The 26,230-nt window shown below is 32.0% G+C and overlaps 1 protein-coding gene across 3 annotated transcripts in view; it reads right to left on the bottom strand.

Moving 5' to 3' along the window:
- LOC140443984 (sodium-coupled monocarboxylate transporter 1-like) overlaps positions 1 to 25,733 on the bottom strand; it is an 82,991-nt gene extending 57,258 nt beyond the window's left edge. The window contains exon 1 of one of the 3 annotated variants that reach the window (XM_072535533.1): positions 25,583 to 25,733. The gene's annotated coding sequence lies outside the window, so the exon portion shown is untranslated. Of the gene's footprint in view, positions 1 to 2,649; positions 2,782 to 15,478; positions 15,674 to 25,582 lie in introns of those variants that run through there. The other 2 variants (XM_072535532.1, XM_072535534.1) reach the window with 2 other exon arrangements.
- Positions 25,734 to 26,230: the final 497 nt, after the last annotated feature.

Genomic DNA, 26,230 nt, shown 5'->3' with positions numbered 1-26,230 from the left:
CGTTTTATTTTATCTAAAGAATTAAACTTTATTTTGCAAATAGGCAAAGAATTAAACTTTATTTTGCAAATAGATAAAATAAAACGTTTTATTTTATCTAAAGAATTAAACTTTATTTTGCAAATAGGTAGGTACTTATTAAACTTTTATTGGTTATATATAACCAATAAAAGCAACCAATATCTTACATTTCTTGCAAATTCATTAGTACCTGTTAACCTCCATCACTCCGACACTGGTAACCTTATTTAGGGATTAGTAAAAACCTCACAACTATTGTATTCTATTCTGCTCCAACCTTTATACCTGATGGTCATACTCAATTTAAAATTGTTTTCCTATATACTTCTGTAAACTTGTTGACAAATATCTGTTTTTCATTGAGTCACCCGTATTAACAGTTTAGGGATTTGCATACATAATTTATTGTTTTATTACTCTCTCATACATAAAAATACACTATAGTAATAGCGTGATATGCTTGTGTAATTCTTTCTCGCAATTTCACAAGTGATGCAGGTTAAATTTTATAAACAACTGACTTGAAGTAACCCTCAGGTACCCTGAGGTAAAAAAGTCAGGTGGTGGTAAGTCTGCTGACCTCGGTGGCCACTCAATAGGACCTCTCCTTAAAATCCATTTGTTCGGATTATTAGTATCCAACCTGTGCCTCACTGGAGCTGCATAGTAAGGAGGTGCTCCATCTTGTTGGAAGTGCAGCAAATCTTCGTCTAGAGCTAGATTGCCTTCATCGTCCTTTTGGTTCTTTAATTTATGCCCAATTAAAGGTTCGATGGTGTTTTTCAGTATGTCGAGATAAATGTCGCCACTTAAATTGCCTGGTATGAACAACTGACCAACTATAGCATCGTCTAATATTCCTGCCCAAACATTTAGTTTTTCAGGATATTGATTGTGACCTTCTTCAGTACCGACAGTTTTTTTATTTACATTACAATTTTTTCAGTCATGTGATTTAGGTGACTCCTAAGTATACAAATTTGTTGACAATGGAAGAATTTTGCTTAAATTTTTACCTAGTTCAACTTACGAGTCAAAAAAAATGTCCAAATCTTCAGCGTATAGTAGCATCATTATTTAATTTTGCTCTCGATGGAGATATCTTTTGCCCCTGACTGATAATGGCTCTATATCCGCCATCAATATACTAATAATAGTGAAATCAAAGGTTCTCCTTGTAAGACTCCTCTTGTAATATTAAATAGTCTTGTGCAACCGTTTATAATTTTGTTGTACGTATATATTTCTTTGCGTTATCATACATGTTTTTTTCAAAATAGCTATTATTTTAGAACTCATGTCCCAATAGAAAACAAACAAAAACTTACCAGAACGGCATATGGTGCAGCCAAAAGAGAAACACATGTAGAGTCGCCAAAGGAGCTTGGCATACAAAACGAAGTAATGAGGTTGGTTATAATAACAATAAGAGAAACCAAAAAGTATTGTAAAGTGGAAAGATGTAAAACCATTAAGACTTAAGATTGTAGTGAAATATCAGCATAAGTTAGATGCCACATTCTGTAACAGAGTAGTTTAGAACTTAATTTATGTTGATAACCTAGTTGCTACAGCAAGAACTGTAGATACTTTGAAAGGAAGGTCAACTGCTCTTAAAAGAACTGCTGAAAGTATGGATCTTAACATAAACTAAATAAAAACTAAGTACTTTACAAACTGCTAGAATAAAAAATATGTACAATAGCCACATAGAGATATAATTTTTAAAACTGTTTGAACAATGCTTTAGAAGAGTTTTTTTTTTTATAATATTTAAGCAAGGTCTACAGACATTCTTTAGCAGAGTGTGACATAGAACAACGAATTGGCAATGATATATGGATTTGATTTATAATCAAAGAATAGATGGAGTGAGAAGAAGAGGCAGACCCAGAGCACGATTTAAGGATCAGGTGGAGAAAGACTTGAGAATGTTGGGAGTACGAAACTGGAAAGCCAAGGCGAAGAATAGGAGAGAATGGAGACTATCCATGATGTAGACAACCTGATATAAAAAAATTGCATAACTCTGATAGGTTAAGAAACCCTACTAGGGAATTCCTGGCCTTTGCTGGGGTGACAATTTCAAGAGTATTTGATTAAGCTGAGAGTCACAAATTGGCGAACAGCAGCTCATGATCGATCTTCTTGAAGGCTAATCGCTGGTCAGGTCAAGGCCCGTGTTCTATAGCGCAGTAAAAGCAGTAAGTATTTAAGGGTTTTCAGAAAGTATGCATAGTCTTCATTTACGAACAGACTTTTAGACACTTCAATACCGAAAACGATTAAGTCTTTAAATATTTCTTCCGATTTGGAGAAATAATTTCCATCTTGACTTAATAAATTACAATGTAAATTAAATTCATGTATGGAAATTATTTGCTAATAAAAATTATAAAATTTTTTTGTTAAATTTTTAGTAGGTACTTACTAAGGCAATAACCCCTACCAAAACTTTAACAAGTTTATGATAAAACTAAAACAATGTTCTTATAAAAAACTGGCCAACTTTTCAATAGACATAAACGTTTACATAAGGGAAATATTATATTTTTTCACTCATGTATACTAGAGTTATGTGGTTCATTAAACATATCATGCAAAAAAGCAACAAATTAAGACACTTACCTATATCCCGTCTGATTTTTTTAGATATATAAAGAATTAATGAGGCACACGACAAAATATCACTTTTCACACAACTGTTCAGTTTGAAATACAGATACAAATGATTACAACCATAAACTGTACTGGTATTTAAGCGTGTTGGAAATTCCAAAGTGTTTTTTAAAATAAAACTCTTGAGGCGTTTCACTGTTACACCAAATGCATTTTTAAATTTCGGCCTCATCGCAATAAATGATCATTGATGCGATATTAAAAAAATGTGAAATAAAAAACAAGATCAGATTTCTTTGGGATTTTTTCTTCGCTTTCAAATTTGGCCAAATGGGTTTTTCCGTTAGCTGTAACAAATACTTGCCACATATTATACTAGACTACGTACATTTCTTCTGTATACAGGGTGATGATTAGAAAATTTTACATACAGTGTAATAGGTTTATACTCGAAAATAATATGAAAAATCAAGTAGAGGTCAATTTTGTTTTCAAGATGAACACTTAATGTTCAAGATTCAACTACCTAGTACCCATAAAACTTTATATATAAAGAACCTCATATAGCATATTAATTTAAGGACTTTTAATTTTATTACCAACGAAGATAAAAAATACCATTGATGGTATTGATGCTAGCACAGATGGAAAAACCTCCTAGTACGAGTAAGTGAAAATCCTCTCAGACCAACCTTCTTATCGCTGGCAGTGAACATGGAAGAAAAGCTGGGCAACAATTAAGTTAAAGGCACAGATGCTGTAGACGAGGATGCAGGAACGATTGGCACAGTAAATTTGCCAACGTTTAACAATGTACAGGATCGAATGGTGAAGCAGACAAGCTAAAGCTCAACTAAAGTACCGTTACAAATCTGTGTAAACAACCTAATGGATTTCTTTTAATAGATCAAATAGTTTTATCAAAGAGTCATTTTTTTATTTGATTAGGATAGAGGGACCACTTTTGGCCACTACCCCGCCTATGGGCATTTCACCAACCATTCCATCAATGAATAAGCTGCTTAAATGTCAAATAATTACATTTTAAATTAGAACAGGGTTAGAAAACTATCTAATCTGCTAATTTCATAGTTATTGTTTGAGTGGTAGTGTGTTGCATGTGCCACGCTAACTTCCGAATTTTCTTAAGCAAGATATCTGAAATCATCATTTTCAATCTAAATCTATATAAGTCCAGTCGTCAGAGAGTTGAACCCTAAAAATCATACAAACAAGCTAAATTTTGTCGAAAATAATAATTTTGGGGAACACAAAAAGATGCAAAAAAGTTTCCTCCTCGTAGGGGGGGGGGTAAAAACGCAAAAACGATTTGTCAAGAGTCTGTACGCCGTAAATGAAAATGTCTCTTACAAATAACGCTTAAAGCAACCGTAGAATTTAAATGTTAGTTACGCACGCGAAATCAATGTTCAATAACATTTTTATCAGCAGCTCGACGATAAAAATTCGATATCTTTTGATCAAAGTGTTTTATCGACAAAAATAAAGATGCGTTTTTAAGGTAAAAAGTTCAGCTTTCGTACGCAATTTTTATCATCATCATCAGCCGTGGACATAGGTCTCCCGTAAATAATTCCAATGCATTCTATCCTGAGCACCCTGAATCCAGTTGTGCTAAATGCGCTTGATGTCATCTGACCATCTTGTTGGAGGACGTTCTCGATTACGATAAGCATCGTGTCTAGGTCTTCATTCCAGAATTTTCTTCGTCCACCTTACATCTTTTAATCTGGCAACATGCCCCGCCCAGTTCCATTTCAATGTTGTAATCCTTTGAACTACGTCAGTAACACCAGTTTTTCTCCTTTCCTATTTGATACTCTGTCTCTGAGGGATATATTCAGCCTTGACTTCTCCATCGCTCTCTGTGCCACTTGTATTTTATTGATTACTTTTCTGGTAAGGATCAATGTTTCTGCTCCATACGTTAGAACTGGGAGTACACATTGATCAAAGACCTTCCTTTTCAAGCACATGGGAATATCTGATCTAAATACTTTTCTCAGTTTTTCGTAAGCCGCCCATGCCAGTCCTATTCTCCTGTTTAGCTCCGTTGTTTGATTATCTCTTCCTTTTTTAATCTCGTGGCCCAGATATTTATAGCTATACACCTATTCAATTTGCGTGCCGTTAGTTGAGATATTTTTTGCCAGTACTAGGTTGGTCATATATTGTGTTTTGGAGAAATTAATTTTAAGTCCAACTCGTGTACACAAGCTCTGAAGGTCTTGAAGTAGCTGGCAGGCATGATCTACCCGGTCTGCAATAAGGACTATGTCATCTGCAAATCTCAAGTTGTTCAGAAATTCTTCATTTATGTTGACTCCAATATTCTCCCAATTATTGTTTCTCATAGCACTCTGCACAAAAGCGGTGAATAGCTTAGGACAGATGGTAACTCCTTGCCTAATACCCCTCTCGAAGGGAAATGTATTTGTGTTGCCATAATATATTCTAACTGCAGCTGTTGCGCTATTATATATATTCCGAAGAAGAGTTGTGTACCTATATTCAATACTGCACTCTGCAAGAGCTCTTAACATGGAGCTATACTGGATTGAGTCAAACGCTTTCTCAAAGTCTACAAATATTAATATCAATGGCTTGTTGTATTCTGTAAAGCTTTCTTTATTTAGGAATTTATTACTTGTAGGTGGTCATTCGTTTCAAAGCCACTCCTAAATCCGGCCTGCTCTAATGGCTGGTGAAAATCCAGCTTAGGTTCCAGTCTGTTAGTAATTATTCTCATAAAGAGCTTATATAAATGAGATAACAAGCTAATAGGTCTGTAGTTTCCAATTTCTGTTACATCTCCTTTTTCGTGCAATATTATCATAATGACAATATTCCATTTTTCTGGTGTAACTCCTTCAAAGAAGATAAAGTTTTGGTTCTGGTTTTTAAAGCTTTTATGACACATTCGCCCCTAATTTTAGCATTTCACTTACAATGCAATCTTCTCTAGGTGATTTGCTGTTCTTCATACCTTTCAACGCTGATTCGATTTCCTCTTCGGTTATATCTGGAAGTTCCTCTGATCCTTGATTTTATATGGCTGGAATTTCCACCTCTGGAATGTAAGCATCTCGACAATATAATGTTCTATAGTACTTTTCGATAATTTTCATAATTTCTTGTTGTTCATATACAGCATGTCCTTGTCTATTTTTTAGCTTATAAATGTTCCTGGTTCCTGTCTTCAACTTTCGTTTTAGAACTTTAAGGCTTTTATTTTGTTCTATGGTATTTATAACTTTCCTAACAGCTTTTGAAATGGTTTTATTGAAATTCCTCAGCTCTGTGATGTTCACTGTGTGTTTATCTTTCATTTCCCTTCTTTTTTTGCATTAGGTTCCTTGTGCCTTCTGCAAGTTTTTTATTTTTCATTAATTGCTTAACTTGACAGTCCTTCTGTGTATTCCTTAGAGTGTACATCAACCTTTCGTTAAGTTGTTCAATATCGGTTTTATCTTGCACGTCATTCTGAAAGTTTCTATCTATTTCTTCCTGGTATGTCCTTATGTTAGTAATCGCAGTGAACGTAACATTTTTAGTCCTTGTTACCATATTTCTTCGTTCCTTCTTAACGTTCAAGACTACCTTCGCTCTAACCATTCTATGGTCACTTCCGGTTGAAAATTTATTAAATAGAGTTACATCTTGAACAGCGTCTTTTTTGTTAGTAAAGATAAAGTCAATTTCGTTCTTGTTCAAGCCATTTAGTTATTGCCAAGTCCACTTTCTTTGGGGGCTTTTTTGAAATTTGCATGAGAGTGAATCTGTGAAACCATTACAGTCCATCTAATTTAGATAACGATTTACGCCATTATATACGTCAGAGATTGAAGTTGGCATAGTTGCCAAAGTATAAAAAAATCCTGAATCCATTTTAAATCAAATAGGTCACATATTTATTAATATACTCTTTACAACGACTATTTAAATTCTTACATGACATTTTTGAAATAAAACACACTAATTTTGTTCTAAAAAGAACAGATTTTATTAAATAGTTAAAAATATAAAACAAGAGGTATTCACTTTAAGATTTAAAATAATAAAGTACAAAAATTGTCAACACCGCAACTGTCAAATAGGAGTTACCAATTTATGCCAAAATTTTACCTTCGTTCAATTACAGTTACAGTGTGTTCCGAACAAATGTTCTTGATAAAAACGCTTTATAATGCATTTATACAAATTAAATGAAACATATTATTGTGTATTTCTTTAAGTTAACATTAATAGAAACTTTTAAATATTAGTTCTACGCGTATATAATAAAATATGTCTAGTGGCTGTAATGCCAGCGTACTCGGTAAAGTGATGAACACACCTACACCCTAAATATTTCGTGTTGGTATCATGTGACGTCACACGCTATGACGCCGATGACGTACATCGTTAACTAAATTAGATGAAGTGTACATATGTAAGATAATGAGTAAGAGAGAGACAGAAGATATATTTTCTCTCTCTTCCTCTCTCGGGAATAAAAATGTTCCTTTTGTATATATATTTATTATTATATATATTATATATATATATATATATATATATATATATATATATATATATATATATATATATATATATATATATATATATATATATATAATATTGTATACGTATATATAATATTTTATATAATATAATATGTATTAATATTATTATTTATGTGATATGTTTTGTATTATTTAAAATTAAACGTTTATAATTATTTTAGGCTTTTGTATTTCAAAATAATCACTGTTTTACCGAGAACTGTCAATTTTGAAATCCGTTAGTGTTACGTCTAATTGGCAAATCCTTTACGTGTTTGGTTCATACGCTGGTGGTTGTTAGTTCGAATCCCAATTATGAATTTCCTTTTTTATTTTTGAAATATTTAAAAACCTCACGTTAATCTTATTAAATATATGTAATATACGAAAAAAACATAAATTTTAAAATAAAATTAAAATTTACAACATAATCCGAGTTGTTGGTTTTTTATTTTTATCTTCGTAAAGTTAGTTATGTATATTAGCAGTTTTAAATACTTATGAATATTACATTTTAATTTATATTGTATTATTATATTGAATTATGTGGCAGTGTATTTATTGTATTGTAATTTTTATATTAATAACAAAATAAACAGTGAATTTTACTGCAGAGTATGTGTAAAATTTTTTTTTTGCATTCAACTCCTTGTATACATAATATATAAAAATAAACCTATATAACTAATTCTTTTTCTCTTTCTGCTCTGTTTTACCTATAGCATTACATATGTAATGATTGTGCAGATTGACTCCTATATAAATTTTTAACAGCGAACGCGTGTTAAGAAGTATAACTTCTACCGGCAGTCCCACTGGACTGCCACACCCGTTTTTTTTTTTAAAATGGGTGTTCATGACGTATAGTCTGTGTTGCAGAAGAAATTCTATACGAGTTTGACCCCTTTCGTTTCTGTCGCCGTAACCGTGAGGTCCAAGTACAAACTCCGAATCATCCTGCTTGTGGCCTATTTTTGCGTTTAGGTCTCCCATCAGTATGGTATACGTCACGGGAAATGCCTCCAAGAATACGGTTTTGGATGTACTGTATAGCAGAAGTTTGGTTCTTATGAAAAACGTACTAGTGAAATTAAAAAAAAAGTTTTAAATGTTTTAGATCGTTTGTTATGTGAAAGTTTAAATTCAGCGTTTTTAAGCATATTTCAAATGCGTTACATTTGTTGCCAAAGCACAAAACTAAAATTTCATGTTATAGGTTTTGAAGGTTAGGCTCTAGTAATCAAAACTTCATAGTGGTCAGTCAATGAAAGGGACATATTGTATTGATCTAATAAGAATCATGGAAAAACTGGAAAAATACGTTTATAAAATCTACGTTTATTTGTGTCAAAATACAAAAATTGCATTCGAAAGCAATAGTTTCTATCTTTAAAATGTATGTTGATTTTTGTCAATAGGACACTTTAATCAAAAGATATTGAATTTTTACCGTCTAGCTGATACAAATTTTATTAAACATTAATTTCGCACGCGTAACTGACATTTAAAATCGACGGTTTCTTCAAGCGTTGTTTGTAAGAGAACGGTTCATTCTACACAGAAAGTGCCAAAAAAGATATTTGTTTAAAATTATCTTAGCTACATTTTTTATTCAAAACATTTTTTTTACAGCGTGCTGATTCATGGTAAATCGATTATTTTGCGTTTTTAGGGAGAAGTCCGGTGATAAAAATAGTAAACTTTTTTGTATCTTTTTTGGGGTCTCAAAATTAATATCCCCGCCAAAATTTAGCTTGTTCGTATGATTCTTACAGGTTCAGTTGCATTTTTGTCTCTGATGACTGGAGTATATGATAATTTTTCTGCACTAAAAGGGCTAGATAATGTAAATGACAGTTTTTATTTTATATTTTTTATTTTTTGTTAAAATTAAGTATGACATTTGGAATAATGAAGGAGGCCATAAGTGGAAACCAAAAAAATCACTATTAACCCACTTAGGCCAACCTGCTGGCCACAAGTAGATTAACAAAATCCACTTTTGGCCAGTTTACATTATTTAGTCCTTACAATATGAGATAATTTTTGAATCGTCGATAATATACATATAATAAGGGTGTGAACGTTTTCAATAATATCTGTGTAATAATTTTTTTTGTCATTTGATGTAAATTTTCTTGTTTTATTGTACTATCATCTTTAAACACTATCTACCACCTGTTTATTATTGATTAATTGATGTAATTAGATAACCTGTTTTATAATATCATCAACTTCTGACGCAGAACAAAGAAAGCGAATTTAAATTTGCTATTTAAATTGGTATTATAATGGATATTTACAACTTTATAAATGTTGTAATGCGATGAATATTAATCATCTTTTATATGTTGTTTATAATTTTTACTAATTTCCAATATTTTATTTATTTCTTCCCAGATTTAAGCCGTGCGGCTCTTACCAAGGAGGAGCTAACTTGACCCTCCGTGAAGAATATTCGCTCATTTCAAATACGTAGGCTATTAAAAGAATTGAGCTCTGGTAGGACTTTTTTCCTAAAACTTTATATGACCTCCGTTAAATATAACATTCTCATGGACTATCTAAAGCCAAAAGGGACTCGATAAAAATAAAAGTGAGAAATCTCTACTGGAACCAACAGGCTGTGGTAACATGCGCAACAGATAAGTACAGAACTGAGACAAGGCTGTGCACTTTCACCATTACTATTTAATATATACGATGAAGAGTGATTTACACAAGCACTTAAAAACTGTACTAGAGAAATCAAGATAAATGGTAAAAATATAAATAACATTCGTTATGCCGACAATACACGATTTGTAATACTGGGGAACAGTTTGGTTTAACAATAGATATAAAGGAAACGAAAAAACATAGTTATCAGTAAGAAGTGTAAAGTCATAACAAGTATTCAGATAAAAAAATGAAGATCTTGAACAAGTGGACAAAATAATATAGGAGTTTTTATTACTGAAGATTTAAATCCGAAATCAAAAATTCGCAGCTCAAAAGAGCAGCCTTTTCGAAGATGAAAATGAACCAAACGGTTAATCTGAAAATCTGATATCGGATGGTGAATCTACTGTATTCTTCGTTATGGTACCGAAGCTTAGACGGATAATGTTTACTTAATAAGAAAGCTGGAAGCCTTTGAAATGTGTCTTTTTAAAAGAATTTTGAAAATAGCACAAACCGATTATATTACGATATTATGTTGCACACAATGGAAAGAGACAGGAAACATTTGACCACCATTAAAAGAAGAAAGGCAGCATATTTGGAGCATATACTTAAAAATGATTAGTACGAGTTCTTGCAGATGATTATGAAGGGTAAAATCGAAGAAAAAAAAGTCCTGGTAGACGATAAAAATATCCTGGCTGAAAAACATTCGAGACTGGACCTTTTTCAGCCAAGCGACACACAGACGCTTTTAATAAAAACAAAAGATAGAGACGAATTTGAAATGGTTATAGCCAACCTTCATTGGTGAAGTCATCACTAAAAGAAGCAGATAAAATACTCTGAGTACGGTACAGTCGTAATATGCGTGTAGTGTTCCCTTTTAAGCCAAATATCGGGGATATATTTATAATATATCGGACGAATTATTGTTCGAAGACATCACAGTATAGTTTCTGGCTCAGGAGTATCTTTCCTACATTCGGCTGCAGCAAATGGTTCAGATTGAGGTTTAGTGTTTTATTTTTTATGTTTTTTAATAGACATCATTTCCTATGCTCAAAATTTTTCTGTGTTATGGGCCCCTTGTTTATCTGGCCGTGAAAAAGAACGAACACTTGTAAAAACAAATTGTTGTATATTATGAGAAAATAAACCCGCTAACAATGTTTAATTTCAAATGCAAAATACATTCAAACAGATTACCTATTAAAAAAATGTTTTATTATTGACGGGTATTATTTATAATGGGGTTATGACTTTATGTTCATATATTATAATGTTAACATAAAAGAAGTCCGATAAAAGAAACCGAAATATTAAATTATTAATAAAATATAAATAAATATCATTTGATAGTAAATTTAATTATTATACAAACTAAATAATATGTTTAAAAACAATAATTGTATTTATATGAAATTGTTTTAGACCGGGATGTCATAAAAATTTAAATAGATGATTCAATTGTCACCTCGGGGGAACAAATAAGGGTCTAACCACTTTCGGTTATCCCGGGTGCTCTGTGGAGGGCTTCGAATATATTGTCGAGAGCTCCTCTACTTAAGTTCATTTTCGGGTTATGGACTTGGAAAATATTACTAAATTACATTTAATTTAGTACCTAATTTTCCCCAATAATTTTGCCAAGTATTATTACAGTGGATTTTAACCAGGTTTTTTAGATCGGTGTACGGATCTTCAATTTTGCAGGATGTTTTGAGTTCATTCGACTTTTGTTAGCCAGATGGTCTGCTTTTTCATTTCCATAAATACCTGTATGTGAAGGTCCCCAAATAAAAGCTGCTTCCTTTCCTAATGATCGAAATTTTTCTAGTTCGTTTTTTATACTCTGTATAATAGGGTTGTTGGTATATATTTGTTTCAGTTCCAGTAATGCATTTAATGAGTCTGTTACGATAATGCACTTCACTGTTCTACTCTTTTCGAAGAAGATCGATATGCTATAAGAATTTTCTTTACAGTAGTAGGCAGCAGCGTGACCATTTGGAGTTTTCGAGGCATCGGTTAAGATTTGCAAATAATTAGGATAGTGGTCTAGAATTTCCATGAATAGAGATTTAATTATTGTGGAATTTGTAGTTGATCTGGGATACTTGGTAAGTGTTACGTCAATAGTTAATGGGTGGCTTGTCCATGGGGGATCGAATCTTTTATTGACAGGTATTATTTTAATTTTTTACTTTTCATTTAATGTTTGTTTTTTGTTAGATATTTTTTATGCAGATTTTAATTTAAACCTTCTTCTTCTTCTTTTTTGTGCGACTAGGATTACTCCTGTTTGTCTGCCTCTTATTCTGTTTCAGTCGTTGTTGACTGTACATTATCTTTCCACGTTTTTGGCGGCCTTCCAATGGGTCTTCTGCTATACGGCTTGTTGTTTTTACAGATGTTCGCTAATCTATATGGTCCCATTTAAACCTATTTAGAATAAATATATAATGACTAAAAAGGAATTGATCGAGAGTTGTGATTCGATGTGAAAAACCGCCATTTTGTGACTCTACCCGTGATGACGCCATCTTGTGGTGCTAGTTCCGTGACGCTCGCCTCAGCGTCAGCAAACTCACAAAAATTTTGAAGAACACTTACATCACAAAAACCACAAAATTACGCCTTGTTCGAGCATTGATATTTCCTACTGCCACCTATGCTTCAGAAACTTGGACAATAAAAAAAGCCGATTTAAAGCCTATAATGGCATTTGAAATGTAGGTCTACCGTAGAACGTTGCGCATACCATGGACCACCCATCGCGCAAATAACTTAATTCTAGCAGAACTTTACATAAAAACTAGACTCATCAACCAAAATATACTAAGGTATTTTGAACATATCGGTTAAAAGATCCAGAGGAAGATCTCCAGTACGATGGTAGGACCAAATAAAGGACATGACTGGTTACTCATTCTCTGAAGCAAAACAACAGGCACAGGAAAGAGATAATTGGACAGAAATAGTCAAACAAATTACATGATGCCACTACACTTTACAAAGAAGAAAATATTGAGGAGCAGGAGGATAGAAGATTCACTTAAAAAAAGGCAGCAGTGATCTTTTGTCGAAAATTAATTTGTTCTTTAAAAAAACTGAGACCATTACCTGTATGCGCATCAATGAAGAACATAAAATTCTTAATTGTATTAAAAAAATTGCGATAACTACCTCTTAGGATCCACCAAGATTTATTTGGATATCTCAACCAGTTTCAGAACAAGAAATGAATCGTTAGTTTTCAAGAAAAATTTTTACAGCCCGTATCTCAAAGAACGAAATATTTGCAGATATGCATTTATGTGGAAAACTGTGCTTAGTTTATATATAGAATCACCCTCTAAAATTGGTCGTACTTATTTACTAATACCCTGTATATCATTAAAATATATATTATTCATGTGGTCTAAAAACCGATATTTTGAAGCTCTTTAACTCAAAAAAATTAATTTCTGGTTCTCAGGACACAAAGTATTTTTAAACAGCATGACTAAAACTACTTCTCTGTAAAGTTTTAGTCAATTAAACTGAAACCACTTTTGCATAAGGAAAGTGCAGGTGTTTTTTTTTCGCCCATTATTAAAATATTAGGTGTTCATAGAATAAAAACATTTACTGCTTGTACCTAAATACTGTTATTATGTAAGTAATAAGTGGCTAATATATAAAACGTACTTAGGAAATACGAAATGTACTATAGAGGGAAAATAATATAACAGCAATTTGTGTTAAAAGATAAGAATAAACGACACTCCAAAGAACAACTAGTTAACCTATTAAATGAACCATAAATTTAAATATTTAAAATCATATTGCATATATTTTATGATATCCATAAATGATTAAAAGTATAAAAATTAAGTAAAAGTTATCAAAAATCCATTACATTTAATGTTATCCCATTTCAAGTCATGTAGGTCATCCTCTGTTAAGAGCAAGGATTCTTGCTAAACATACGAAAACTAATAAAAACAGGTCACATAATTATTGCAATCAGATATTTATAATTATTTCAATCTACAATGAAAGCAAGGTAGAAAAAATAATAGAAGAGAACCGAGGCTTGAAATGCTTAAGATCAAACTTAGGAAAGCCTATAATAATCTCATAAAAGGATAAAGATAAAAAAGAAATAAGAAAAAAGAACGAAATCCTATAAGTTACTCAAACACTTTACCGTAATTTATATTCCTCAAACAAGAGCCCATATAACACTGCAAAGAAAGATCTTAAGAGAAAGATATCGAATGTTAACTCAGAAATACTCCCTAAAATAGAATCCTTTAAAATAAAACAAGCTATGGCACAATTAAAGAACAATAGGGCTCCGGGTATAGGTGGAATACTTGTAGAAATGTTGAAGGAGGGGAGGTAAATTATTCTCGAAGAATTAAAAAAGTTTTTCAACGAATATCTTCACAGAGGAGAAGTCCCAGATGATTGAAATAAAAGTTTGACAATAATTCTCTTCAAAAAAAAAGGGGACAGGGGAGATCTAAACAACTATAAGCTAATCTCCATGCTGTCCCAAATGTACAAACTGTTTATGAGACAGGTTAACGTCGAAGCTCGATACCTATCAACCGGTAGAGCAGGCAGGATTCCGAAAGGGTTACAGTACAGTAGATCATCTTCTTACAGTCAGAACGCTAATAGAGAAAGCCAATGAATATCACTTGAACTTATACATTGGCTTCGTTGATTATAAAATGGCATTCGACTCCATACGTCTGCTGATACACCTCTTGCTATCTCACCAAAGCTTTTCACACTTGGACTGGAAGTCTATCTACCTGAGATAGATAATTTAACAAGAAAGTTAAAAAAGAAAATCAAACTGCCGAAATTGCCAGATGAATAAGGTTAGCGTGAGCAGGATTTGGAAAACTGAGTTGGATCTTGAAAAGCACCAAAATAGAACAATATTTGAAAACCAGAATTTACGATCAATGTATCCTCCCTATACTCACATATGGTTCACAGAGGTTGACACTCACTAAGTCTAATATGGATAAAATAGTAAAGACACAAACAACGATAGAAAGATCAATGTTCGGGGTGAGACTTATAGACAAAAAAACAAACAAATGGATTAGAAGCAAAATCAAAGTAAAAGACCCAGGAGAACATGCTGCTCAATTAAACTGGAGCTTCGCAGGACACAATGCCCGACTGAAGGATAAAAGATAGAACCACGAAATATAACAATGGAGGAGACCATGGGTAGGAAAGAGTAGCAGAGGAAAATCACAAATGAAATGGGCTGATTAAATTATGAAGATCGGAGGACACAACTGGAAGCAAGTAGCGCAAAATAGAAAACACTGGATTGAGTTAAGGAAGGCCTATGTCCAAAGTTGGATTAATGAAGGCTAAAGAAGAAGAAGGTAAATAAACTTCATAAACCGATTTACAAAGACTAGGTAAAGATACCGTTAGTTTATGTGTTGAATTTTGTATTAAGAATATATGCTGTACAATGCATATAATCATCTTAATTAATATAGTTCTTTCACAATATTGTACTAAAATTAAACCTTACATAAAATATTTATACTAAACCAATTACATATTATAGACGTAAATATTACCTTTCAATCTAATGTTTATTACGATACACATCACTGTCACAAAAACAATTTCAAATTTTGAATTATTCTGTATACATGAACATGATCGTTTACACATTCAAGAATTTCTCACAATCACATTTTATTCGGCATTGAAAATCTCGTGTATTTTTTTATAATTCCTGACCGTTGTTTACGTAACGCAGACTAGAAAAGTGTAGATGTAATCATTGACTATATATATATACAACTTGGCCGATCCCTTCGACATGTTGCTTTCTAATGAAGCGATTCATAAATACGAGGGGACTTGTAAAACATATTCAATTTGTTACACACAATTAACAAGGATATTTTTTCCATGGAGTAAATGCAAGAAAGTTTTTTTTATTTACAAACTCGCATCAGCCTGTAAGGCTATTAACGAAAAAAGAAAAAGTATTAACAATAATTGAATAGCGTGACAATTAAATTTTGTATAAATAGTTTATTGCTTTTAGATTTTGGATAATCACTTTGACACCACACTTTAAGAATAGTTCTCTCAAATTCTCCGGGATTCCGAATTTACGTCTTTCCGCACTGTGTAACGGACACTCCACTAGAAGGTGTTTTACTGTTAGGTGGTCTCTCAAGCATAACACTCCGGTTGGGGATCCCTTGGCATCAGATGTCCATGCGTAAGGCAACTATAACCAAGCCCAAGCCGCAGTCGTGTGATGATAACCTGAGATAAACGGTTGGTGGAACTATTAGACCATGGTTGAAATATTGGTTTTATCTCAAGTAATTTTGCCTGTTTTTTGTGCCATCTGATATTCCATAAATACGTTAACCATTTTGCTATGGAAATATGACTTGAGATCTGTCGCTGGAGTTTTTGGATAGAACTCAATAGTTATGTGCTCTAAGATTTCTCGTGCAAATTTATCCGTCAGATCGTTTCTCGTGATTCCAATATGAGATGGCACCCACAACAGAGCAATGTTTCTTTGATTTAGGTTGTACAATTCTTGTCTAATATGTTTGGCCACAGGATGAGAAGAATAGATTTTTGAGATGATTTCTAGAGAACTTAATGAGTCAGTAATTATTAACACGTTAATCGCCCAAATGAAGCGAAAAATATCCCACCCCCAGGCCCAACTTAGTTTTTCTAGTAAATCATTTGGTTTTTACCTCGGATATGATATACTGGCTGTTATAAAGGGCTAGGTTAAAAAAGTTCTCTAAAAATGTATTTTGAAAATGACACCCCACTTATGGGTTTCAGATCCTCTGACGATCGAGCGCCGCGAAACCTGAATATCGGTTGTCATTTTTTTTTGGAGTTCTAATAAGTCTGTGTGTACTAAAATTACAGTTGTTTTGTTTAGTCTACAATCCATTTGTTGAAATTATGGCGAGTAATAAGGTTGATTGTGAATTATAGAAAATTGTATTGTGTTTTGTGTCGTAATAAAATGGAAAAAAGTTACGAAAAGGAGCAAGAGAGACTTTTGAAATTGTGGAAATAGTTATTATTAGACGAAAAACAAGAGACTTTAGACTTCATAGATAATACTTCAGATGATTACTTGCCCAGTAATTCATCATCAGATATTGAGTCTGATGAAAGTGCATTGAATTTAGAAGCAAGAAAGAAAAAATTAAAAAGGTAATTATTATGTGAAACATATCACCAAAAATCTTATTAACTTATTTTCCTTTTTGTTGTGTTGTTTACGGCTTAAGGATTAAATATTTGTATCTAGTTCAGTTCTAGTTAACCATTTTTAAATCTAAATAAAACGTTTCAATGTTTCTACAACTATAGTTCAACCTTCAGGATTTTTTGAACTGAAACATAATCACTTTTAGGTTCCCTATAAAAGCAAAGATTTCTATTGATGATCTTCCGCCTAACACCTCAATACCTTGAGTTTCCACTACTAACTGCGAAACAGCTATAAACACTGCAAGGTCTAATGTATTACACTCCAATATATCTTCAAGTAGTGATTCTGATGATTTTTTAGAAGAAATAAATCCGAGAAAAAAAAAACTAAAAGGTAAATATAGCAATTTTCCCATCCAAATTGAAAATGAAAATGATGAAGAGCTTTTACAAGATGAACTACACTGGTTTCCTCCGAATGGTTTCCATTTAAAAAATTTCAATTTTGATGTAGATCATGTCGGTATTACAACACAGATAGCTGAGAGTTTTATTACAAAGGCACCATATGATTTTTTCAAGATATATCTCAGTGATGAACTTCTGGATTTGATTGTAGTAGAGACCAAGAGATATGCTCAACAAACCAAAAACAAACCTATGGCAGTTTTCTCGCGATTACACAGATGGAAAGATACTAACAGGGACGAAATTACCACATTCTTTGGAATTGTAATGTAAATGGGTCTAGTAAGGTTTCCAAAAATGACGGATTACTGATCTAAGAATCCATTATATAGCAATCATGTATCGTGTAAAATGTCAAGAAACCGATTCGAATTAATTCTCAGAATGCTACATTTGAACGATAATGAGACGGTTGATAAAAATAACCGTTTGGAAAAACTAAGCCCTTTATTAGAAAACTTTACCAATAAATTCAAAGAGGTCTATATTCCGGAGAAATCTGTCTGCATAGATGAAACACTGGTACCCTTCAGAGGGAGATTGTCATTTAGACAATATATCAAAAATAAGAGGTTCAAATACGGAATAAAACTGTATAAACTCTGTTGTAACTACGGCTATATATACGATATCAAAATATACTGTGGACAAGATAAGAATTCAGATAAATCTGCTACAGTTTAGACTGTTTTATCACTTATGTTGCCACTTTTAGATCACGGATGCATTTTATATATAGATAATTACTATACTAGTGTCACATTAGATGAACTACAAAAGCGCAAAACGCATCTTGTCGGTACTTTAAAGAAAAGTAGAAAAAACAATCCAAAGGATGTAGAGACCTAAAAATTAAATAAAGGAGAAATTTACGCAACAGAAAGTCTTACAGTGGTAGTTGTTTTAAAATGGCAGGATAAACGTGATATTCTTTGTCTCAGCACTATTCATACTGACACAACCACTAACATTCATAGATCTATCCGATCAGTTGAAATCATATTCTTCCCCTTTGCGTAAAGGGATCAAGTGGTATAGAAAACTTGCATTTGAAATATTACTTGGCTCAGCAGTAGTAAACGCTTTTATAATATATAAAATGGTGACAAAGGCCAAAATATCAATTACGGATTTTAGACAGAGCATTGCTCTAAATATGTTACAAATGCATGAAGTGGATGTCGCGAAGGTGCCGGAAAATGACAACATAAAGCATATTTTACATAAAGTTGCTTCAAAAGATCGTCGAAAATATGTAGTATGTCATGCGAAAAGAAGCGCTGAAGAAGGCCGAAAAACCGCTCAGAAGAGGGACCAAAATCAAAATTTTCATGTGATGCTTGTAATAAGTTTTATTGTTTGTCATATTTTTTTGAAGTTCACGATTATTCTGTATAATTAATAAAAACTGTTTGTTATTTAATTAAAATTAAAATGTTTTTTCATAAATCCTTATAATTTTTTTGAAAAATCTTTAATGATATTAAATACATAAAAAGTGCCGAGCTCAATCACTAGTATTACCTGCCAGGCCCATCTGTAAAAACTTTCATATAGATAAATGTGTTTCGAAGCACGGCAGTTGGGTTACAGGCTTTTATGTTAACGCTAGTAGTGAAGGTTGCCCTATGGGTGTCGGGGCGTGTACGACCACAGGATCTGAAACCCAAATGTCGGGTTTCGTGGCGATTAACGTGTTAAGAAGTTAGTTTCAGGACATTTTGTAACGTGACATATGGCTTTATATATTGCAAAGAGTTCTTCTGTTAAAATAGTATTAGTCTCCTCTAGTTTATGTTTCTTTATTTCATCCTTTGTTACAAAGGCAGATGCTACACAACGTTTTTTTCTAGATCCATCTGTGAATAACTATTTGAACGAAGAAAATTGAGAAATTAAGGTTTGATATTTAGAATTAATTAGATGATATTGTTCTATATAGTATGATATAGTAATTAATTAGATGATGATTGCTTTCTTTCTTATTTTCTGATAATAGATCCAAATTTATGTGAGGAGAAGATATTAGCCAAGGAGGGAAAGTTGGCATCTTGCTAGGATAGATTTCGGGGACATTAAGGTTTAATTCATTTATGATTCATCTGCATCTTTCGTAAAAGGGAATGTGGGTTTTTGCGTGCTGGATATTAGAGCAGCGAATGGTTTGGTGATATTGTAAAGAGTACCGCTTCGATGCATATGAGAGCATTAATTCCTGTCTCCCTAAATCTAATGGTAGTTCACCGAGCTCGGCCTGAAGACTTAAGATAGGGGTTGTTCTAAATGCACTGCTTATTATTATAAGAGCGTTATTTTGAATGGTGTCTCAAACTTTTATTAGAGTTGTTGTTGAAGCAGACGAGTCAGCGTGGCATCCGTAATCGATCTTGGAGCGGATCAGATTTTTATATAATATGAGTTCTACTGTCCGCTTCCCAGTTTGTACCAGAAAGACATTGCAAGAAAGTTATTTAGATGAATTAAGGAGGTATTAAATTTTTTAGCTACTGTTGAAAACTAATAAAGGCGTAACACAAGATGTCAGAGTATCTAGACAGGCAGAATGTGTAAGTATTCATCGTTTGGCATTAAAAAAAATTATATATACTCCAAAAATTTAGATACCACGGTAAAACACCAAAAAGGTAATGGAGAAGTGGTGAGCAAATGGAAAGCCTCACAAATATATTCTACTGTATATTTACATTATGTATAAATTTGACCCATTCAAATTGACCTATTGCTACAAAAGAAGCACTTGGTATGGTGACACAAAAGGTAGTCAAGAGAAGGTAGACACACAAGAATAAAAATCTAGAGAAATAAGTAAAAACTTAGAAGAATGTCAAAAGAAAAAGATGCCTTTTATAAACGGTGAAAGGATAAAACTCCCAGAGCACAAGATGATGACGTTACCCTCAGGCAACAAGTGAAACAAACAGTACGACTGGAAAAGAACGAATACCGGGAGAGATTATCTAGAGACGTAGATAACGTGATTGACTATAATAGGTCAACAGAAACTTATATACACTTGGGTGCAAAAAAATCGACTCAAAATTATTTTGCGAAAGTACATCTCCTGTTTCAATCTAAAAGGTGTAAATTTAATAATATTTACTGTACAATTATTATCCTCATTATTGAGTTTGAGAAAAGTTTTGGTTTTTGGTAAATCGAGTGACGTATTACAAATAAATAATGCAACACGTAGAGAGGAGGTCAGAATTTGATTCATTGAAATCGACACGCACCGACTTAACGCGTTCGGTTAACATCGTAGGCATCAATTTCTGCTGAAGTGGGAGATAGAGCATATTATATCAACAGCTGTTTGCGTCCTTGACCGCAGCGATTTTATTGGCTTTCAAAATCACGTGACCTGACGATAAGAATGCTGTTATGCCTCAAATTTTGGAGCAATCTTAGTTCGACTCTTTTCCAAAGTCAATGTGCTGTTTAGATGGAAGTCGTTATGGAAGATAAAAGATAAAAGATGTTATCGTTGATGATTTCTTCTTGCTCCACACTATGCATTATATACCTAGTACATTTTATTTTATTTCTTAAAAAATATGAGCATATTAAAAGCATTTGGAGCTTTACGAGTAGACATTGTTTTCGACCAATATTTCTCTCCATCAGTTAATGGTCAAGTAGCAATCCTCGTTGGATGCGTGAATACCAAACACAGTAATAACTTAACGTCTGTTGAAATAATATGTGAAAAATTAATTAGTCCCTTTTTCACTGAGAAAAACTTAAGTAGTCCGGTGTATTTGGAATTATTGAAAAATAGTATTATACTTATATTGGCTCGGCTATTTCTAATTCCAAGTACATACATATTTTCAATTAAATTTTAATGTAGAAGTTTTATTATTAAAAACTTTTAAACAATAACAATATCCCAAACGACAATATTTGGCTGCAACAAGATGGTACTCCACTTAAATATGCTCTTGTGGCTCCCAGAAGATTGATTGGAACATTACCATCTTATTATCATACTGTCAACTTACTATCATTATTATTATATTATTTATCAAATTATTACCCAAATTAATTTAGAAAAAATACACAAATTACATATTGCGAAGAACTGTAAACGCAATGAAAATCATTAAGACTGTAACTGTCAGTAACTGGAGAGCTGCTCCAAACATCTCAATACTACTATTTGCTCCGTGCGTGACCATGGTAGGGGTACTTTGAAACGATGCCAGCGTGCGTAGCGGCGAAATATGACACAATTGTGTGCAAATACATATTGCGTATTTAATTGTGCTAATAATAGCAAAAATAGTAAGTGTAGTTTTTATAGGTTCCCAAAGATTACATATAAATTAGAGAAAAGAAAAAGATGGATCCGTGCTATTAATATGAAAAAGTAAATATCACAACTTCATTTTTATGCAATTGAAATAGGAAAAATTTAAATAATTTACCTTAAATGATATGTTATAAGGCGTACCCAGGTTACCGTAACCTTGCTACGGTCTCCTAGTTTATTGAGGGCACACACGCAATCCCGTACTGACTTAGAATTGAACTCTACAGAATTGAGTGCCTTAAGCGCTGCCTGACACTATCTGTGAAGATGGCAACTGAACATAACGTTCTTTCCTGCCTTTCTATTTCTTCCACGCAGTGATGGATTGCAGTTATTTCTGCATGGAAAACTGTCACATCCTTAGATAGACTTACCGGGAAATGTATCCCTTGATTTGTCCCTAATATGCCGGCTCCCACACCCTCCGATGTTTTTAAATTATCCGTATACCAGATAACAACAGCTTGTATAGGTACACCTTTATTCCAGTCTTTTCTGCCTGGTATCTTAATTATGAACCTATTGTCAAAGCTATATCTCGTAGGTGTTGCATCGATAGGTTTCCCCATCAAAATATCGGCTTTTAGCTCCTCGATTAGCTTTCTGTTGTCAGTACCATGCATCTGGCTTATATGTCGCTGACTGTGTATTAATATGTGAAGGTAATTATTTAAAAAGGTAATGATTTAAAGATTATCATCTTATTGTTTATAACTTCGTCGTAAATGGAGGTCAATTTAGACCAATTGTATTTCATTGCACTACTTGTAATTTAATTTTTTTTTTCCTTTATAAGAAACGTCTTGCCGAGTGTTTTTTAATGCCGTTTTTTAAATTTAATTTAAGCTAACAGTTACCGAGATATTCTATTTGTTTATACCCCAAAAAATTATTTATAATTTCAAAACATTTTTGGGGCCATTTTTAATTGAATAATAAAATTATTCAATTTTAATTCCATAAAGTACTTTAAATAAGTTAAGTGCGTTTTATAAGTTAAAAAAGTAGCAGAATTCTATATGGTCTAGTTTTTTTGTGTAAGATTTTAAAAGAATTCAATTAATAAAAAATAGATTCCAAAATTATTATGCAAAATTTATTAAATCGACTTTAATGAAATTTAGTGGACTGTTTTATTATATTATAATCATTTTTCAAACGAATTATGAAGATTTTAAATGCAATCTAAGTGGTTGATAAACAGTGAATAAGAAAAGGCTTGATTCCTCCTTTTTTGTATGTATTGCTATTTTTCAGTAAGGCCAATCAATTAATAGTTATTTATTGTACAAGACGATAAAATTGTACTTTATCTTCGAGAGCGTTTTTATCGTCGAGACGTCAGTCGAGACGCTAATTATTCTCGAGAAGATAATGCGATTTTATCGTCGTGTGCAATACATTTTTTTCTGTAGCAAGACTTCAAGTTCAGGTAAAAAATAGAATTTCAAAGAAAATTGTAATTTTTAGCACAAAAATCGCAATTGTGTTGCACCCCACAAAGTTTTTTGGAAATTGTGAGAAAGTATATTGCCTTGCACCCCAAAAACGTACCTCACAGTAAGTTTTTTGTAAATTACCAACAGCAAAAGTGCACTACTCAACCGGTTAGGATTAACACTATACAATATAATATCCCCAAGAAGATTGCAGATTTTTTGAAACTTTCAAATTCAGAAATGTACACGGGGCATTGTTTCCGTCGTTCTTCAGCTACTATGTTCGCAAATTCTGGAGCTGATCTAGTAAAAGTTAAACGTTTAGGTGGATGGAAATCGTCATCTGTTGCAGAATCTTACATTAAAGAGTAAATAAGCATTAAGATTGCTGTATCCAAGTGTACTTGGCGGCCCACAAAATCAATCCAGTACCTCGAATCAAGTATTTAAGCAAACGAGTACAAGTTGTGATGCTCCAAAAATAGATATTTCTAATAATGTTAATTGTAAAATTTTAGTTGTTTTTAATCCTTAATGTGTTTGAATTTGTAAATATTATTGAATTATATAATATTTATTGAATAAAAAAAAATAAAACATTTTATCTACTCTTGCTGTTAAAGTGTCACTTTATCTACCCTTGCGGTCAAAGTGATACTTTATCTACTCAAAACAGTTGTTATTGCAACACATTAACATTAGCTATAGAAAAAACATTTTTAATTAGACGTATCTTATAGAAAATTCACTTGTAGCTATTTTATTTTATTACGAATTTGCTCCAAAATTAATTCTTTTAAAGTCACAAGCCTGGAATGTAGAAAAATCAAAAATTTTAGATTTTTTTTAATTATTTCAAATTTTTTATTATTGTTCCCGACCTATTTGAGAGGGCAGATATGTCAATGATTATTACTGAAGTTATCGCCTAACTATTTTTGTAAAAATCCGATTGCCACCTCTCACATCCACCTCAAAACAGATTTGCCCTGGTTTATATAAAATTTTATGGTCATATTATTTTTTTATAACTGCTAAAACTTCGCTAAAAGCTCTGGCGAAAAAAAGAGATAAAAATAAAAAAAAACATAATAAAAAAATTTAATTAAAAATGAATAGATAATTAAAATAAACAAAAAAATAGAAAATTAAAAAAAATATTACCTAATTACAAATATAAATAAAAAAAAAGTCGCTAAGATCTAAACCTCCGAGGTGTTGAATAGGATTTATGTCTTAGTGTAGTAAAATAATAAAAAAATAGTAATAAAAATAACAAGAAAATTAAAAATTTTTTAATAAAGTCCCTAGTTTTAAATAGAAAATGCAATACAATAGTTTTAAATGAGGATGTAAGATAGGTGTAGATACTAACCCTATCTTTTGTGAAGGGAAAACACAAAACATATTGGCTGGTAAGTTTTTTGTTGTTTGCTATAACAATATTGTTAGTAATTAATTAATTTTTCTTTTTTTTTAATGAAAATGTAAATGAAAAATATACGTTAAGATATTTTATTGTTTTTGCATAAAATTGTGCCTCATTTAAAAAACAGGACTGGAAATATTTTTTGTTACAAGTCAAAATAAATATTTAAAAATGGTTTTTAATTTAAAATATCTCAGAGACCTATCATTTTTTTCTTTAAAAGAGCTTGAGACCACTAGCCCTAGGCGCGCCAATGATAAATCTAAAATTCTTAATTGTATGTCAAAATCGTCAGTTTGTACCAAAAATTTTAACATCCCTTTACGGATATAGGTATATATAGCAAACTGTCAATATTTTTCACACAAAATAATCCTTTCAAATTTGTCACACTTATTTATTAGCATTTACAACATTTGCATAAATATGCAATTAATATATAATATATTCTAAACTAAAAGTTAAACATGAATGTGTAAAAGTCAGTGCCTGTAACAATTAATATACGTAAATATCTATGTATCTGCAAATAAATGTATGTGAAAATCTATGTATGTATTCAAAAATATGTATTCAAAAATAAAAAAAAACTTTGTAAGACCGAGCGGCGCTATTAACCAGGTAGGTTGATGCGTCTTAAATTTAAATAAAAAAAATAACTCAAGTTAAAATTTTCGAAAATTGCTCCATAAATATAAGACAACAATATACTTAACATAAAAGTTCTATACAAAAGAAGGTATCTAAATACACAACACACACACATGAATTAAGAAAAAAGACAAAAAAATCGACTTACCAAAAATTTACAAACATTTAGCAAATTTAGTCTGCTGGGGACCGAACTAATAAACCATAAACTAAGCTAAAGAAACTCACACAACTGTTAACAGTGTACTAAAGACATAAACTATACTTCGCTAGTATGATACTTCATATATTTAAAAGTAGGGAGAAAATTTCTAGCACCCTTTGTGTTCGGACATTGAACTAAAACATTTGGTGGAAAAGTCAAAACGTATTTTCACAAACTTACATAACTGTTAACCGTGTACTAAATACATGAAACATACTTCTCTAGTATGATATTTTCTATAGTAAAAAGTAGGGAAAGAGTTTCTAGCGCCCCGCGTGTTCGGACATGGAACTAAAACAGTTGGTGGCAAATTCAAAACATATCTTTCGAATTATTTTTTACTAAAAACCCATTGGACAATGAATATATTCACAAAATAACAATTCGAAATTTATTTTATGTCAAAAAATGTGTTAAGAAATTACATAATAATAATTTATGTACACCGATTTAATCTACTTCTTTAAATTTGAGATACTCGCTAGGCAGTTCTGATAAAATTTACCATACCGTGATCTACAATGTTGCTACTACTAAAATTTTTTTTTCGTTAGATTATAATTAAAATTCTGTATTAATAAGTAGATTTAA

Source organism: Diabrotica undecimpunctata, chromosome 6, assembly GCF_040954645.1.
Source record: "Diabrotica undecimpunctata isolate CICGRU chromosome 6, icDiaUnde3, whole genome shotgun sequence".
NCBI lineage: Eukaryota > Metazoa > Arthropoda > Insecta > Coleoptera > Chrysomelidae > Diabrotica > Diabrotica undecimpunctata.
Note: the sequence above shows the minus strand (reverse complement) of the source record. Positions and strands in the feature narration are given on the sequence as shown.